Source organism: Hydra vulgaris, chromosome 06, assembly GCF_038396675.1.
Source record: "Hydra vulgaris chromosome 06, alternate assembly HydraT2T_AEP".
NCBI classification, from domain to species: Eukaryota; Metazoa; Cnidaria; class Hydrozoa; order Anthoathecata; family Hydridae; genus Hydra; species Hydra vulgaris.
Window position 1 is genome coordinate 21,053,885 of NC_088925.1, and position 16,888 is coordinate 21,070,772.

Consider the following 16,888-nt stretch of genomic DNA (forward strand, 5'->3'; position numbering starts at 1 on the left):
TGTAGTTTGTGGTACTGCCATACTATTAAGACGACGCTCTCTGTAAGCTGATTGGATAGTTACTTTTGATGATATCATACTGAGAAGTTTAGATTCTTGTTCAAATGATGGTTCTAACTGTGGAATGTATAATGCTACTTTATCAAGAACAACTTTACCAGCAACTACATTATTAGCTCTAAATATGGCATTATTGTCACTTCCTCTAGTAAGAGTTAATGTTTGTATAAATCCAAAAACAGATTTGTCATAATCATCACAGAAACTAAAAATGTGGTTTAAAGGTATACGAAATGAAAATGCTCCCTTTGTAGTTGGTTTTTGTATTATTACTCCTTGCCTAATTGCAAATCCAACGTTATCTGTTAGCGATGCTGTTGATGCTGTATCGTTATACCATAATTGATTTAATCCCTTTGAAACTTGAAAGTTGTTAGAATATTTTAACAATCCAAGCATTGTTGTAGCTACACCTGGATTATCAATTGTCTCTACATCTGTAGATGATAATTTGTATGATATCCTATCGAATAGATACATGATACCATTATTTATTAAAGATATTACATCTGTATTAGCATAAGCTGTCCCATCATTTTTAAGAAGTGTCCCTTCAACTATAATAATATTGACATCTTTCAATTCCTACATCTTTCATTGGCTCATCATAATTAAATACTTCAGAAGTTGTCATTTTTTATATAAAATAAAAAAAAATTTTTTATCTGATAATGAATTTTTAAAACAATCTGAGCCCATTCCCTTTTTTAACTAATTCTTCAATTCTAATTGCATTTTCACTTCGAATTGATTTCTTTGGTTTTATAGAAGATCCATATACTAAATTACTAAGATTTACTTGATTACTTTGTGTTCCAGATCTAATCAAGTTTGATAATAGCTCTTCACTTTTTTTATCAAGTTGATTTAGATACTTTATCAATTAATTTGTTTCCTTTTTCTATTACAGTATTTTTAGCAGCTTCTATTGCTGATAATGATAGTTCTTTTCCTGCTGATTTAGCAGCAGTTAATGCACTTTTTCCTAAATCAGTAGCTGCAAGCTTTTTAACCATAGCTGATGATACTTTAGTTACATTTGATGCTGCTGCTCGTCTAAACATCTCTCTTAGAGTATCGAAAAGTCCACTTCCTCCAATAACATGCTTCTTAATATATCTCTTATTTTTAATGATGATCATTTTTACATACACAATTTTTTTTATTCATACTGCTAGAATATTTTGTATTGCTTTATATTCTTCACTATTTAATATACCCTGCCTTACTAATTCATCGCTAACTGCTACAGCTTCATTTCTTGATGAATTATTACCAGCCTCCCAAGCACCTATTCGCAATCCTCACAATTGGAGATATTAGTTCATTGTATTTTTCACTTCTTGACGACTTTGGTTTGTTTGGATTACTAGAAGTAGTTGCATCTGTTTGTAGTAATATATCTCTATAATTTTTAATATCTTCATTATTATATACTTCTTTATTTGGATTAAATTTTGTTATTAATTCCCACAGACCTTTTGTACCAATATATTCTTTTCCATCAATATTTATATTATTTTCATCAATAGTTATTGGCTTTTTACCAATGTATAACTCTCCATCTTTAGAATGTATTCCAAATACTGTATCTGTAGACTTTTTACTTGATGTATATAATCTAAGATAATCCGTTGCAATTTTGCCTAACTTTAATAACTTTGAACTATCAAACTCAATCTTAGATGCATAAGGATCCTTTTCATCCATACGGAGTATCTCAATATTTGGAAAAGTAAGTGCTAATTGATCTTTCAACTTTGATATCCCTTTACTTATACCAGATTGACTCTCAATGAGTGGACTATACAACTTTGTCAAGTCTTGATTAAAATTAGATTCACCAATCTTTTCATTAAGAGCATTCTGTTGTACTATTTTTTTCAAAGCTTTGTATTCTTCAATAGCTTGATTTCTCTTTTCAGGATCAGTAACACAACATAGAATTTTATGTTATGTTTTTATTTATATTTTTCAATATTAATTATATTTTTAATTTCATAGTCTTTATAAGTGACGTCATCTGATTCTAATAATCCTGTTAGTACTGCAATTGATAAAATACTTTTTATTAATTTTTTTTCTTTAAAGTCACACTCTAATTAAAGTACATATTTATCTATCATTCTCAGTTTATAATTCTTTTTAACATTACCCCATTGTTTATTATGCTCTTTCATTTCACTTTCTACTTTATAAAAATCAGTATCTTTATTCCAAATAAGTTTATAAAGTTTATCTCTATCATCGTCACTATAAGTATCTGGTATTTGAAAATTACCTTTTTCAGTAATAAGATTATAATTATATTGACATTTTGAGTCATATCTTAAATCCGAAGGATTAATGCGAAGTAAATCAGTAACACATGATTTTCTTCGAATAGGTCCTTTGGATTTAATAACAAATCCTGCTTTTCCAAATCCAAGAAGTTCCAAGTATTTTTTTTTATTCAAATCTAAAAAGAAAGGATAAAACATATTTATTAATAAATAATAAATATATTAACCTATACATATAGTTATTTTGTTTTTTCATTTTTTTGATCCTTCAGATTTACTTCGCATTGATCCTTCGGATTTACTAAATCTCATTTGAAGTAAATTAATCGCTTCTTCTCTTCCTTGATTAATTAATGATATCTTAGTTTGTTCATCATTATCTTTTTTAATTTTTGTCCTAATATCTTCAAGCATAACTTTAAACTTTTCAAATTCGCTAAGTATCAGCTCAAATTCTTTATCATCTATTTTCCCATCTACTAATGCTTTAGAAATATGATCGCTAATCGTATTCAATTTTGAACTAGCAAGTATTTTAATGCTTTCATGCTTTTGTGCTTTTAAATTTAATTTTTTATTCACTTAACCTCCTATCAATGAAAGAGCTCCAATCGCTAATGCTGCACCTTCACATGCAATAGCTATTGGAGTTGCTACTATTGTGGCTAAAAAACCAATTCCAACAGTTCCTAGTGCCATTGTACTTCCAATTAACGCTACATCAACTGCAGAAATTAATTTTATTGCCTTACGACACTTTTTACTTAATGTTAATCTCTTTTCTCTCTCAATTTCTATTTCTTTTTGAATTTCACTAATCTTATTCAGACGGTAAGCAATAGGATCTATTTGCTGTATTTCAGTATATTCATTTGGTAAAGTCGGATACAATTTATTCATATTTGAATTATTTAAATACTCCATTTTATAAAGCAAAATAAAATTATTCATTTTACTAAATTAACATAGCATAATACATCACCTTTTTTAATTGTTATATCTTCAATTGAATTATTGTTTTTGATAATCACAACATTATCATCAACTGATTCTGATACAATATTGTTATCTAAACTTCGCATTTTTAATTTTAGACTATTTTCTAAAGAAATTAATACAAAACTAGGATCATCAATTTTTACACCTATTTGCAAAGATATAACTTTATGCGACATAAATGCTAATTTAATATCTTCCTGTGCAAATATTTTATATTTAGACCCATCAACAATTAATTCCTGCTTATTATCAAAAGTGTCATTAAATACAAAATAAGATTTTGGGTCTTTTATAACAGTACAAGGCGAACTAGTATCTACTAATCCATAATTAGGAGTATTAATAATACAACTTGGAAGTGGCCTCTCATCTTTTTTTACCAATACCATTTCCAGCAATTTTATTAATCAGATTGTTCCCAGTTGCAGCTCTAACACCTGTAAGAAGTCCTGTTGCTAGAGACGGTATTACTTTTGATGCAAAAAAACTTCCAGCTGATCCTAAGAAAGGTAAAAGTACTCCTAGAAATCCTCCCTTGTTTATTTTAGCATTGTACATGAGTTGTTTTTTACTTAATTTTAGCACTACTCCTTTACCATCTTCATATGCTTTTGAAATTTTATTCATCTGTGTATTTGTTACAGCTAACGCATGTTCTCCATTAAAATCTGAATGTGATAATTCAATACTAACTCCAATCTTTTCACTGATTGCTTTTTCAATTTTTTTCAATTGTCCTTCTGAAAGATGTATTTTAACAGTAGTATAATTTGTCATTTTATTATAAGATTATTTTTTTTCTCGTATGTGAAATCTAATAGAAATTTTTTCACCTCTTAAATTAATTAGATTTCCATCTTGATCAATTATTGTATTTACTAATGTTGAAATCGAATCTAACAATACACGTTGATATATTAAATTAATCGGTTCTTGAACAATTTTATATCCAGGACCGACATTTGGAAAAAATGAATATATAATTTTTTGTGTTTTTCCGTCAACATATGAATCTTCTACTATACTAGATGTAACGTGTATAGTATTCACTTTTAATATTTTCACAATACTTTCAGATTCATAATAACCTGTTGAATATATTTGATAACTAAAACCTAAAATAGTCCTAATTGAGTTTGGAGTTGTAAAATCTACTTTATATCCTGTCTGAATATTTAAAGTTAAACGTAATGTATTGTTATTAGCTCCAATTGTTATAGCTGGAACTCCTGATATTACATCACCATTTTTAATTAAAAATAATTCAATATACTTATTTATATTATCAATCTCATATGCTCCTACTGGAAGTAGAACATCAAACCAAGTCACCCCATTATCAGGACTGAATCTAAAATTGTTATTTGAAAAATCAACATTTGGAAAACTATAATATGTCTCTAAACCAACTAGAGCCATTCCATACTGTTTATTTTTATCCAGTTCAATACTATAACTAAATTTAGTTACTATTTCACTACTGTCTCCGTTTACATATATACAAGGCATTTTTATATATTAAAAAATTTATTTATCAAGAATCTTTAAACGATCAAAGAATTTTCTATAGATCTTAAGGATCTTTAAAATAGTCAGATGTAATATAAAAATTATCAAATCCATTTCTATACTTTCCATCATCTTTTTCAGAAGATAAATCTATTACAACAAATCCATGCTTTTTCTTTCATGCAGTTCTACATAACTTTTTAAACTCATCCTCTGACATATCACTCGATACATGGTCTTTATAAATATGAGTTAAATTCTTTGAATCTTGTGGAAATAAACTAATAAAATTTGCATTTTCTCTTATAGTCTGTCTAGGCAACATAAAATAATATTGTGCAAGATAGAAACAATCTACATTACTATGCCTCCCTCTTATAACACTTCTCACATTTATTTTGCATTGTCAGTTGCAAATCATTAAATATCATTAAATTATTATTACTAGCATCGAGATCTTCAGGATCTGGTACATCATCTGCTGTCTCAAAAAATTTACACTCCATATCAACTTTACTATTTTTCTCATTAAACGTTTTTGAAACTTCTTCAATAACTTCTTCAGGATTTTCTATTTTGTCCTGATACTTAAACAAATTAAGAATAACTTCTTTTGGTAATTTTTCTTCAAAAGATCTTTTTAATATTTTGTATTCAGGCTGAAATAGAGATTTTCTAAAAACTTGTAAATTATTATAATCTAACCATCCAGGTCTTAAAAGCAAATTTAGTAGTAAAGTAGTTTTACCACACCCCAACTTTTAACAATTATACCTCTTATACTTTTAGGTAACAACTTACTATTATTTCGTTTATTTCTTTTTACGTTCCATGATAAATCGACAACATCCATATTTATATATGTAATTATTTTTTATATGTAAAATAATGTACTGTGTCAAATGCAAAAAAAATACAAATACACTAAATCAACAAAACTTTGTCAGCAAAAACAATAGAAATATGATTCGCGGAACTTGCGACATTTGCGCAACAACAAAAACTCAATTTGTCAGATCCACTAAGAAAGGAGGAGACTTAGTCAACTCTATTAGTTCAATAACTAAAAAAGTAAAATTACCATGGGAAAAATTCCCAGGTGAGATGCACTTACCTGGAATGAACTTTGTTGGTCCTGTTACTAATTTAAATGAGAGACTCACTTCTACTGACGCATATAAAGAATGGAGTAAACCTATAGATAGAGTTGATAATGCTGCTTATTGTCATGATCTCGCATATCAACATTTTATAGATACTGCAAATAGAAACTTAGCCGACAGAATGATGGTTGAAGAAATGGACGCTATAAAAAATCCAACTACACGCGAAAAAATTGAAAGAGGCATTATAAAACCTGTCATCGCTTCTAAAGCAAAGTTTGGACTCGGTCTGAAAGACCCATGCAAAGTCGGTATTCAAAAAAACTACAATCGATCAGCGAAAAAGTCAAAGAAAAAATTGTGAAATGGTCTGACGAACTTGCGAACAAACTTCATAGACCCGTTATAAAACATTTCAGAAAAAGAAAAGTAATTGCAAATGGAATCGATGAAATATGGGCTGCTGATTTAGTCGACATGCAATCTTTCTCTAGATTCAACAACGGTATAAAATACTTACTCATAGTAATAGATGTATTTTCAAAGTATGGATGGATTGTTCCATTAAAGAATAAAACTGGAGTTGATGTTGCAAATGCTTTAAATAAAATATTTAAAGAACGAAAGTGCAGAAAATTTTGGGTAGATAAAGGTCGAGAATTTTATAATAAGCATGTTAAAGCTCTAGGTTTTGAGTTATACTCAACTGAAAATGAAGAAAAAAGTTGTGTAGTTGAACGTTGGAATAGAACAATGAAAGAGAAAATGTTCAAATACCTTTCAGCTAATTCTACTAGAAAATATATTGACGTCTTAGATGAAATGGTAAATAAATAAAACAACACAAGACATTCTTCAATTAAAATGACACCAGTTAAAGCTAGTGATGAAAAGAATAAGAATATTGTTTGGTTAAACTTAGACGGAAATGCACGATCAGAGTCTGTAAGACCAAAGTTTTCAATTAATTATAGAGTCAGGATAACTAAAAAGAAGACAACATTTGAAAAAGGATACACACCAAGATGGACTGAAGAAGTTTTTGCTATATCACAAATTCAGTACACAGATCCTCCAACTTATAAAATAACTGACAATAATGGTGAAGCAATACAAGGAACTTTTTATGAACAAGAACTGCAAAAAACGAATCAGGAAATATTTAGGATTGAAAAAGCGATTCTCAAACTCAAAAATAAATCACTAGTAAAGTGGTATGGATATCCTGAATCGTTTAACTCATGGGTTGACAATAAAGAATTGATAGATTTTTCAGATCCATAAGAAGTAGGTTCTTCGAACCCATGCAGAGTAAGTCTTTTAGACTTATAAAAGTTGTGGTCAATTGGACATCTTAAAATATATATAAAATTGTGGCTGGATAAATGGTAGAAAATAAAAAATGTGCCAGAATCGGCCTTTTCCTACTACTATTGTTTATTTGTATGGGATTATCTTCACGATAAACTTCCAATTTCCTTCAAGAACTTTTTCTTTCAAATATGTAACAAACATTTTCACTATTATTATTATTATTATTATTGTTATTATTATTATTATTACCATTATTAAAATAACATGTTATTATTATTATCGTTATTTCTTCTTATTATTATTTATCATTATAGTTGTTATAAATATTATTTTTTATTATTTAATATTACTATTTTAATCATTGTTTACTTAATGTTAGTAGTTTATATTATTTGTAAGCAGCCTTCAAATGTAATACCAAATATTTCAGAAATGGATGAGAGTCTTTCTTTTAAGTACCATCAAACTTACTTACAGACTAAGCTAAGCCGATCAGTTGGAATGTTAGCCAAGATCAGACATTTCGTAAATTTTGAAACACTTATGAGTATTTATCATGCCATATTTGGATCGCACCTTAGGTATGCGTGTCAGATTAGGGGTAAAAAAAAAGGTCCGTTAAACCAGCTAGTTTCACTTCAAAACAAAGCCCTTAAAATTATTCACTTTCAAAATTTCCTATTTGACAATGTTTCTCTACTGTATAAATTGTCTAAAACTCTTCGGCTTAACGACAATATTACTTATTTAAATTGTTTATTTGTATGGGATTATCTTCATGATAAACTTCCAATTTCCTTCAAGAACTTTTTCCTTCAAATATGTAACAAACATTTTCACTTCCTAAGATCCTCTTCATGCAACAATATCTTTGTAGAACATACTAGAACAGTAAAATTTGGTAGCGAATCAATTAAACATCAGTGCACCAATGCTTGGAACAATCTCCCTCATTCTTTTAAAACTGAAAACTCAATTTCTCGATATAATTTTCTCAATAAATTAAAAAAACACTATTTGGATAGCTACTAGAATAATAACATCAATAAAAGCAATATATCACTGTTAATAGTCTTATTAAAAATACTCTCTCTTGTATATTTTATTTATTTTTTCTTTTTTTTTTTTAGAATCTTTACATTTATGTACAGCTTTTTTGTCGTCCTTGTACAATGATTGAATGTGTATGTGCGTATGCCTGTGTGGGTATATGTATGTGTGCAAATGTGTGTATATGTGTATGTATGTGTGTTATGTGTTAATATGTGTGTGAATGTTTATGTATATTTATGTATGTTCTTATGTAGATAAGTATAGACATATTTAAATATACCATTGTTATTATTATTATTAATTAAATATTATTATTTTTATTAATACCATTATTTTTATTGTTATTAATACCATTTTTATTATTATAGTTATTATTAATGTTATTATTATTGTTAACGTTATGATTTTTAGAGTTGTTATTATTTTATTCTTATGTTCTTTATTATTAAATTCAAAATAAAACGCATTCAAATCACGATCCGAATATTTTAACCGCTATATTTAAAGGATTTCTCCACAGAGCTTACTCAATCTGTAGGAAACATCATTTGCAAAATGAAATAAACTTTTTAACTGATATGTTTATTGAAAATGGGTACGATGAAAAGCTATTGTGGAATATTACATACCAATTTTATCTAAATAGACAAAATAAAAACACTTCCATCAGAACGCAATAACCATCCTGTAGCGTATTTACCATAGGTATCAGGGCTTTCATCAAAACTTTGAAAAATATTCCGAAAAGCAGGATAGAGAGCAGTATTTAAATTAAACCCAAATTTAAGATCTTTATTTACATCAAAAAACGAATCAAAACTACCTTGTCACAGCCAGCCTGGAACCAAAGTTGGCAAATATGTAAAAACTATGTTTTGGAGGGCATTTTTTACATTTAAAAACAAAAGAAGTCATTCAACCGCTGACGTCAATAGTAACAATTTTATATAAATTATAACGGTTAAAGATTTTTGTAACATTTTACAAACTGATGATGCTGTTATCCATAACCCAGCGAAAACTTTTTATAAAATAAAATTATTAGTATTGAGAGAAACTGTATTTAGTGGTGTTTTAAAAGTTACATATATATATATATATATATATATATATATATATATATATATATATATATATATATATATATATATATATATATATATATATTATATATATATATATATATATATATATATATATATATATATATATATATATATATAGATATAGATATAGATATATAGATAGATAGAAAGATAAACACACACACACACACACTCTTGTCAAAAGTGTAATTCAAAAGAAACCTTATGAGTAATGTTCCAATCATTTTAAATAAAATTTATTTTCAAAATTTTCCATGATATATACACATTTACGGAAAATTGAGACTAGTTTTAAATAGTAATAGCAATAATAATATATTTGAATAAATTTTTTTAGATAACATGACAAATAATTACAAAACAAACAAACAAAACTAACAAATTATCCAAAAATTTATGGTTTGTAAAATATAAACTTTAAGTAAAAAAAAGGCATTTGTTATTTCATAGCAAGTAAGTTGATATCAAAATTGGGAAAAAGAGAAAAAAGATTGCTTTAATATAATTAAAGTTTACGTCTTTAACAAAGACGTAAACTTTAATTTTAAACATCTAAAAAGTCAATATTTGTAGCTACTAAAGCACGAATTAATTAATAAACGTGCAGCTCATCTTCAATAAAAGATGTAATGTTTGCAGTTGTAGAAAAAGAATATTTGTCAATTCTATTCTTAAATGTGTTAGCTGACGAGTTAGTGATGTATTTCCATTATTCATTACATATTCATGATAACTATTTTCATTACTAAGTTGCATAATTTTACATTTGAGAACATTTAATTGCATTAGTTATTCCTTTGACCATTTTGTGACAATGTTTAAATTGTTTTGTAGAACCAGACAATCAGCATCGTGAAACTTAGGTCTTATTTTTTATAACAGTTTAGTGTCGTCAGCATAAATTTTTTGAATTGATTTTATCTTATCCGTTTAGTCGTATATATAGATGATAAATAACGTTGGACCATAGTAGTTTTAATTTTTCTAAAAAACTTGAATGTAGATCAAATGTTTAAAGTTTGTAAAGATATTGAAAAATATTCTAGTATTTTAACTTTAATGGAATTAAACAAATAAAATAAAGATGAAAAAACAATTTTTACATAATGATCTCAGCATTTATTGATCCTAAATTTACTTTAGAAAAATTTAGTGAAAGTAGTAGCACCTTGTGGCACATTTTTGAAAGAATTTTATTACTTTATAAGATGTTTAATATTGATACAAGGTTTAGGTAAGATGTCTTTTGCATCTGTACTCTGTGACAGATCCAGAATTTTTGATATTTTATGATAATTTCAGAACTTTCAAAACTCCAAATTTAAGTATGTTAATGCTTATATAAATTGAGAATATTTTGCAAAAAATTTAGATGTTTAAAACCTGGGAACAAAAATATTCCAACAGACTTGCAGCCGTTAGCGCAAATAAGAGAATTAATAAATGAATTAATAAAATATTTTCTATCTTATAAAATATTCACTATCTTTTACTAAGTTTAAATATATCCACAGGTTTATAATTTCATTTAACTATTTTTAAGCGTTCTAACGTTATGCTCATGCAAAATTTACAACACCTTCATTTTGATGGGAGTGAAGGCTTTACGTGTTCAAAATTTTTCGAATACTAAAAAAGTTTGAAACGTGACAATCAATTTGAACTTAGTATATAACGGGTGAAAAATACTATAAAGAGGTCAATGTAATACTATAAATATAGTTTTAAAATATGTGATGCCGTCCTTTGTGTATATATAACGGGTTATAACTAAAAAATGACAATAATTCTAACCCTCCGAAATCAAACCGAAAAAGTCAAAAAAAGAAAAGTACTCCTATGTGAAACTATACTTTCTCTGTTTACAAGCTTATCATATGCTTTGCTTTGCATCAGCTAATTCAGTTGTGTTTAAAATGCCGTCAAAATAAGATGTACTACTCGAGCACATTGTTCAGTTCTATGCACCAAAATGCACCAAATCCCCGGAAAAAAATTTACTGTGAATCATTTTAAAACCGAAAATATTTCAGTTTAAACTATTTACCGTATTTTGGCATCCTTAACAACCAATCGTACAAGTGGTAGTGGAAGACCAGCCAAATTAATGAACAAGAAGGGACTTCATTTGCTTCACGGTCCTTTCAACAACAATGATTCAATAAGTCAACGAAATGCTGCAGAAAAGTTTAATTGTACGCAGCCTTATATCTGAAAACTGTTGATATAACAAGGAATAGTCTGCCGAAAAAAACAAGAGCACCGGAATACACTGAACAACAAATATCAATTGTGAAATCTCAATGCCACTGGATGACCCAAAATTACTCTAGTAAATGTTTTGTTTTGGATGACGAAAGTTACTTCCCCTTCTCCAAAACGCAAGTTCCAGGAAATGATCGATATTATGCAGATAAAAGTTCTGCAACACCTACAAAATTAAAATACAAATACAAACACAAGTTTGGGCAGAAAGTTATGCTGTACATTGCCATATCTGAGAGAGGAATTTCCAAGCCATTGTTTCAGCCAAGTGGTTGGGCTATTAATCAAGAAGTATACCAAAATCAATGCTTGAAGAAAATATTGATTTCATTTTTCAAAAGTATCATTCAGATAGCAATTACTTGATTTGGCAGGATAAAGCATCATCGTATTATGCTAAAAAAACACAAGTGTTCTTGGAAAGCCAAAACATCCCATATGTATCAAAAAACCACAATCCGACAAACTTGCCTCAGTGTAGCCCAATTTAAGATTTCTTTGGATATTTGAGTTTGTTAGTATAACAAATTAACTGGGGAGCTAAGAATTGCAAACAATTGATTACCCAAATCAAAAGATGCATTCGTCAAATTGATATAAATGCTGTACAATGCTCCTGTTACAAAATCATGACAAAACTACGTCGAACTGCTGACAATGGACCATATTCGAATGTTCATTAATTTCTTTAGGATCTGCTTGTTTTATTTTAGCTATGAGTATTTTTAATTTTAGCTTATTTTTGATTTAATTTTGATAGAGTATCTCTGATTTTAAGTTACAAATTTAAGTTTCTCTAAAGCTACAGATCAAAATTATGTGAAATTTTGAACACTTATACTTTACTATATAATTTTTTTGAAAATAATAATATCTTTGTGCACGAATTAAGAAAGTAGTTTTGGCTATCCCTTTGTTGTAACCTTCCCACTTAATAACTCTCCAGATGATACAGTAGCATCCTAAAATTTATGAACAGTTACTTATTTTGCTATAAGTTTTGAACAACGCATTTAATATTCTTGAAACTTTTACTGAATATAGCTAGTAGTGTTATTTATTTAAAAATAAAATATTTTTTTAAAATACTTTTTATCAATGTAATTATAAAAAGATAACGTTCCTCTACGGTTCAAAAATTAAGCACACTTAACTTTTATTAATTAAAATTAACATATATGGTTTTTAAAATTTAGATTTGGTTTCAAAATGCCAGTATTTTGTTGGATAACCTTTAGAGTCAATAACAGCCTGGCAGCAACGCAGTATTGAGTCACTAGCTTGACTATAATACCTATTGAAATCTTAGACCATTTTGATTTAATTAAAGCAAATAAACGATTCTTATCTTTTGGTTTTCGACCTTTAAATTGAAAATTTAGGTGATCCCATAAGTGTTCAGTTGGATTAAGATCGAGACTTAGTGATGACATGATGAAACGCGAACTTTACTCGAGCTTTACAGCTCTTTACAGAAACAAGTGATTCCTTTACTGGTTTTCTTCCAACAAAGAAGCCTTAAAATGACAACGTTTGTTGGGTATTTAATTTGATAAAAGGGTATTTAATTTGATAAAACTTTAGCATTTAATGCCACAGCAAATTTTCTTGGATCTTCTTTTGACATTCTTACTAGTAATATTTTCTCTTTTTTATTAATAATTTCATTAATTTGGGCGGACCTGTTCTCTCTTTGTACTTGGTTGTTCCTTGAGTTTTATATCGATAAACAAGTTATCTTGGAAACATTAAATTTAACATTAAACAAGAGGCCTTGGAAACATTAAATTGATTTTGAACTATATTCTTTTAAATTATTTAAAATATTTTGATATTTTCAATAATGTAAGTATTGCATTAAGCCCCGAAAAATGCATCATTATAAAATAACATTTTCCAAGAAAATGCAAAAAATAAATAAAATATAAAATGTTTTACAATATTTAGCTTTTAAACTTTTAAAATATTTAGTAATTTAAAGAGTTAAATTTAAGAATTGGTTAGTATAGTAAGAAACTATTAACTAAAAAATATAATTTTAGCTGGTTCAATTTACTAATAATTATATTTGAGTTAATCTCAATTCTTTATGTTGATGTTGTTTTAATAAGAGTTAACAAGCAGTTATACGTGGAACTATAAGATTAATAAAAACAACAAAAGATAAAAAAATTACAATAATTACAAATTACAATCTAAAGTTTGAAAAACTGCAATAACTGTTTTTTACTATATTATTTACGAACAATACTAACATAATAATTGTTAGTATTGTTCGTAAATAATATAGTAAAAAATATATATAAATAAAGTAAAGTATATTGAAAAATTAAAAATTTTAGAAGAAATTTGATTCATTTTCAATTGCCATCAGCAATTGCTTAAGTTTTGTTTTGAATTAGTTTAGAGAACAATTTGTATATATATATATATATATTTTTTTTTTTTTTTTTTTTTTGTAGATATTTTAGGTGCTCCCAGAAGTCCTTACGGTCTTATCACACAGCACCGCGGGAGAGCATTTAAAAGGAAGTTCACGCCTCCTTCCGTACCATTGTCGCTTGTTGGGCTAGAGCTGGCTTCGAACCTAGGACCTCTGGGTTCTGAGCCAAAACTCTAACCACTGCGCCACGGCTGCTCTATATGTATATAAATATATATATATATATATATATATATATATATATATATATATATATATATATATATATATATATATATATATATATATATATATATATATATATATATATATATATATATATATATATATATATATATATATATATATATGTATATATATATATATATATATATATATATATATATATATATATATATATATATATATATATATATATATATATATATATATATATATATATATATATATATATATATATATATATATATATACATTTATAAATATATGTATATACAGAGGTAATATCGACATTTTATCGCGTTCGGAAAACCTACAAAATTATCATTATTTTAAACTTATATTGGAAAAATATCTGGTTTAACCAAACAAAGACTAAACGCAATCATTAAAAGATATTATAAACCGGTCACCGTAAGAGTGGCCTTTACTTCATTTAAAATTTCAAAACTTTTTTCCGCAAAAGATCCCTTTCCTACACACTTTTATTCATTTGTTGTCTATAAATTTAAATGCGCAGGCTGTAAAACCTGTTTTATTTGCGACTACTACTCGCCATTTATATATATATATATATATATATATATATATATATATATATATATATATATATATATATATATATATATATATATATATATATATATATATATATATATATATATATATATATATATATATATATATATATATATATATATATATATGTATATTTATATATATATGGTGTGGGCATTTTTTTAGAAAAGGAAACCCAGCTTATGTTCATAAATATTTGAAAATGACTGGTGTTGAGTGGAAAAACTTGAAAAATAAATTATACTATTAATAACTTGTTATTATTTAAGCCGGAATGTCACCTCTTCTTTATCTTTTGTATGTTTATGATGCAATAAACTTTTTTACTAAATACCATAGCAAATTATTTTTATTTGCAGATAACATGTGTCACTTTAACGATAAAACTACCACAGTAAAATCCTATGGTTCCTTACGCAAATATGAATCGAACTGAGTTCATTTTTTAACACTTTAGCATAGGTCTTTAAACCTTTTGCTTTGCAATTCATGACCTGTGAAGCGAATCAGGATTTTAGTCTTTAATACCCATTTTAAATTATTTTATAACTATTTTATATTTGAAATTATTTTATAATTATTTATTTTAACTAATTAATAAATCATTACTAACATAAGTGATTTTACCAAACATTCAGCAAACATTCAAAAACATATAAACTAACATTTTTTTTCTTTCTGTGTCGCTTTTAGTTCAACCGTGATAAAATTTTAAACAAATGTTATTTAAATGCTAGCTTATAATTCGCACCTTTATTTTTAGAAAGTATCGAAAGAGTCAATAACAAGCAATTCTTGATGGTTTCTTCAGAAAATCTGTCAAATTGAATCAGCCTGAAGCACTTGGGTTCCAACGGACGTCCAAGCTATCGTTTCACAAGTTTCAGTTGCTGTTAATTCAAATATTGAAAACCTTGATTAATGAAGTATTACAATCAAAGTTCCACCCGCCAAAGTCTTTTAAGTTCGACAAGCGCAAACTTAGCTCCAGTGAATGTTCGTTTTGAAGAATATAATGTGCAGTTTACACTTGGCTGCATTATAAAGTTGCAAACAATACAGCTTTGTGCTTTGATTGCATGACAGCTGAGTTAGAAAATAAATTATTGTCAAGTACGATAAGAGACCCTAGTTCTATTAAAAAAGGATATTCATATTGGACAGAAGGCACTTCAGCATTTAAGAAGCATCCACATTTAGCTTGTCACAAGGAAGCCTCGCTAGCAACTCATTTCACTAACAAAGATGTGGGTGAAATACTTAGCTCTGAGCACAAGGAGGTCAACAGCAAAATGCTCCTTAACATTTTATAAAATATTCGCCTTCTTTCTTGTCAAGGTCTTTGTGGTTATGACAATAATGAAGACAGTAACTTTTTTAAGCTATTAAAATTGCGGTGCAATGACTGTCCAGGATTGACACTGGGCAGAAAATAAAAAGAATCAATACATTTCTGGCAAGATTCAGATGCATGAAAAGAATGGCTGTTCATATTCTCAGAGAAATTAATAAGAATGTATCCCTTAATTAATGTTATACAATAATGGATGATAAATGTACTGACATCTCCAAACCGTGAGCAATTTTCACAGTGCATTAAGTAGGTGGATCAAAATCTTGTTGAGCACGAAGACTTCATTGGACTTTACGATGTAGACAAGATAGATTCCAATACTCTGGCTTCCGCTTTCGATGATGCCCTCACAAGAATGTCCCTTAAGATAAGTAAATGCAGAAGGCAGTGCTAGAAGTGCTAGTTTATAAAAGTTAATGGCGTCGTAACACTGGTACTTTGTGGTGAATCTCGCACGGTACTACTTATTTTTATGGACACGTTTCAACCCTTGCAGTTGGAGATTCCATGAAAAAGTCTAAAATATGTCAAGATGCCCTAGACACAGCCGTTAATGTTTTTAAATTAATCCGGTATAGTCCTAAACGCAATGCTGCTTTGGA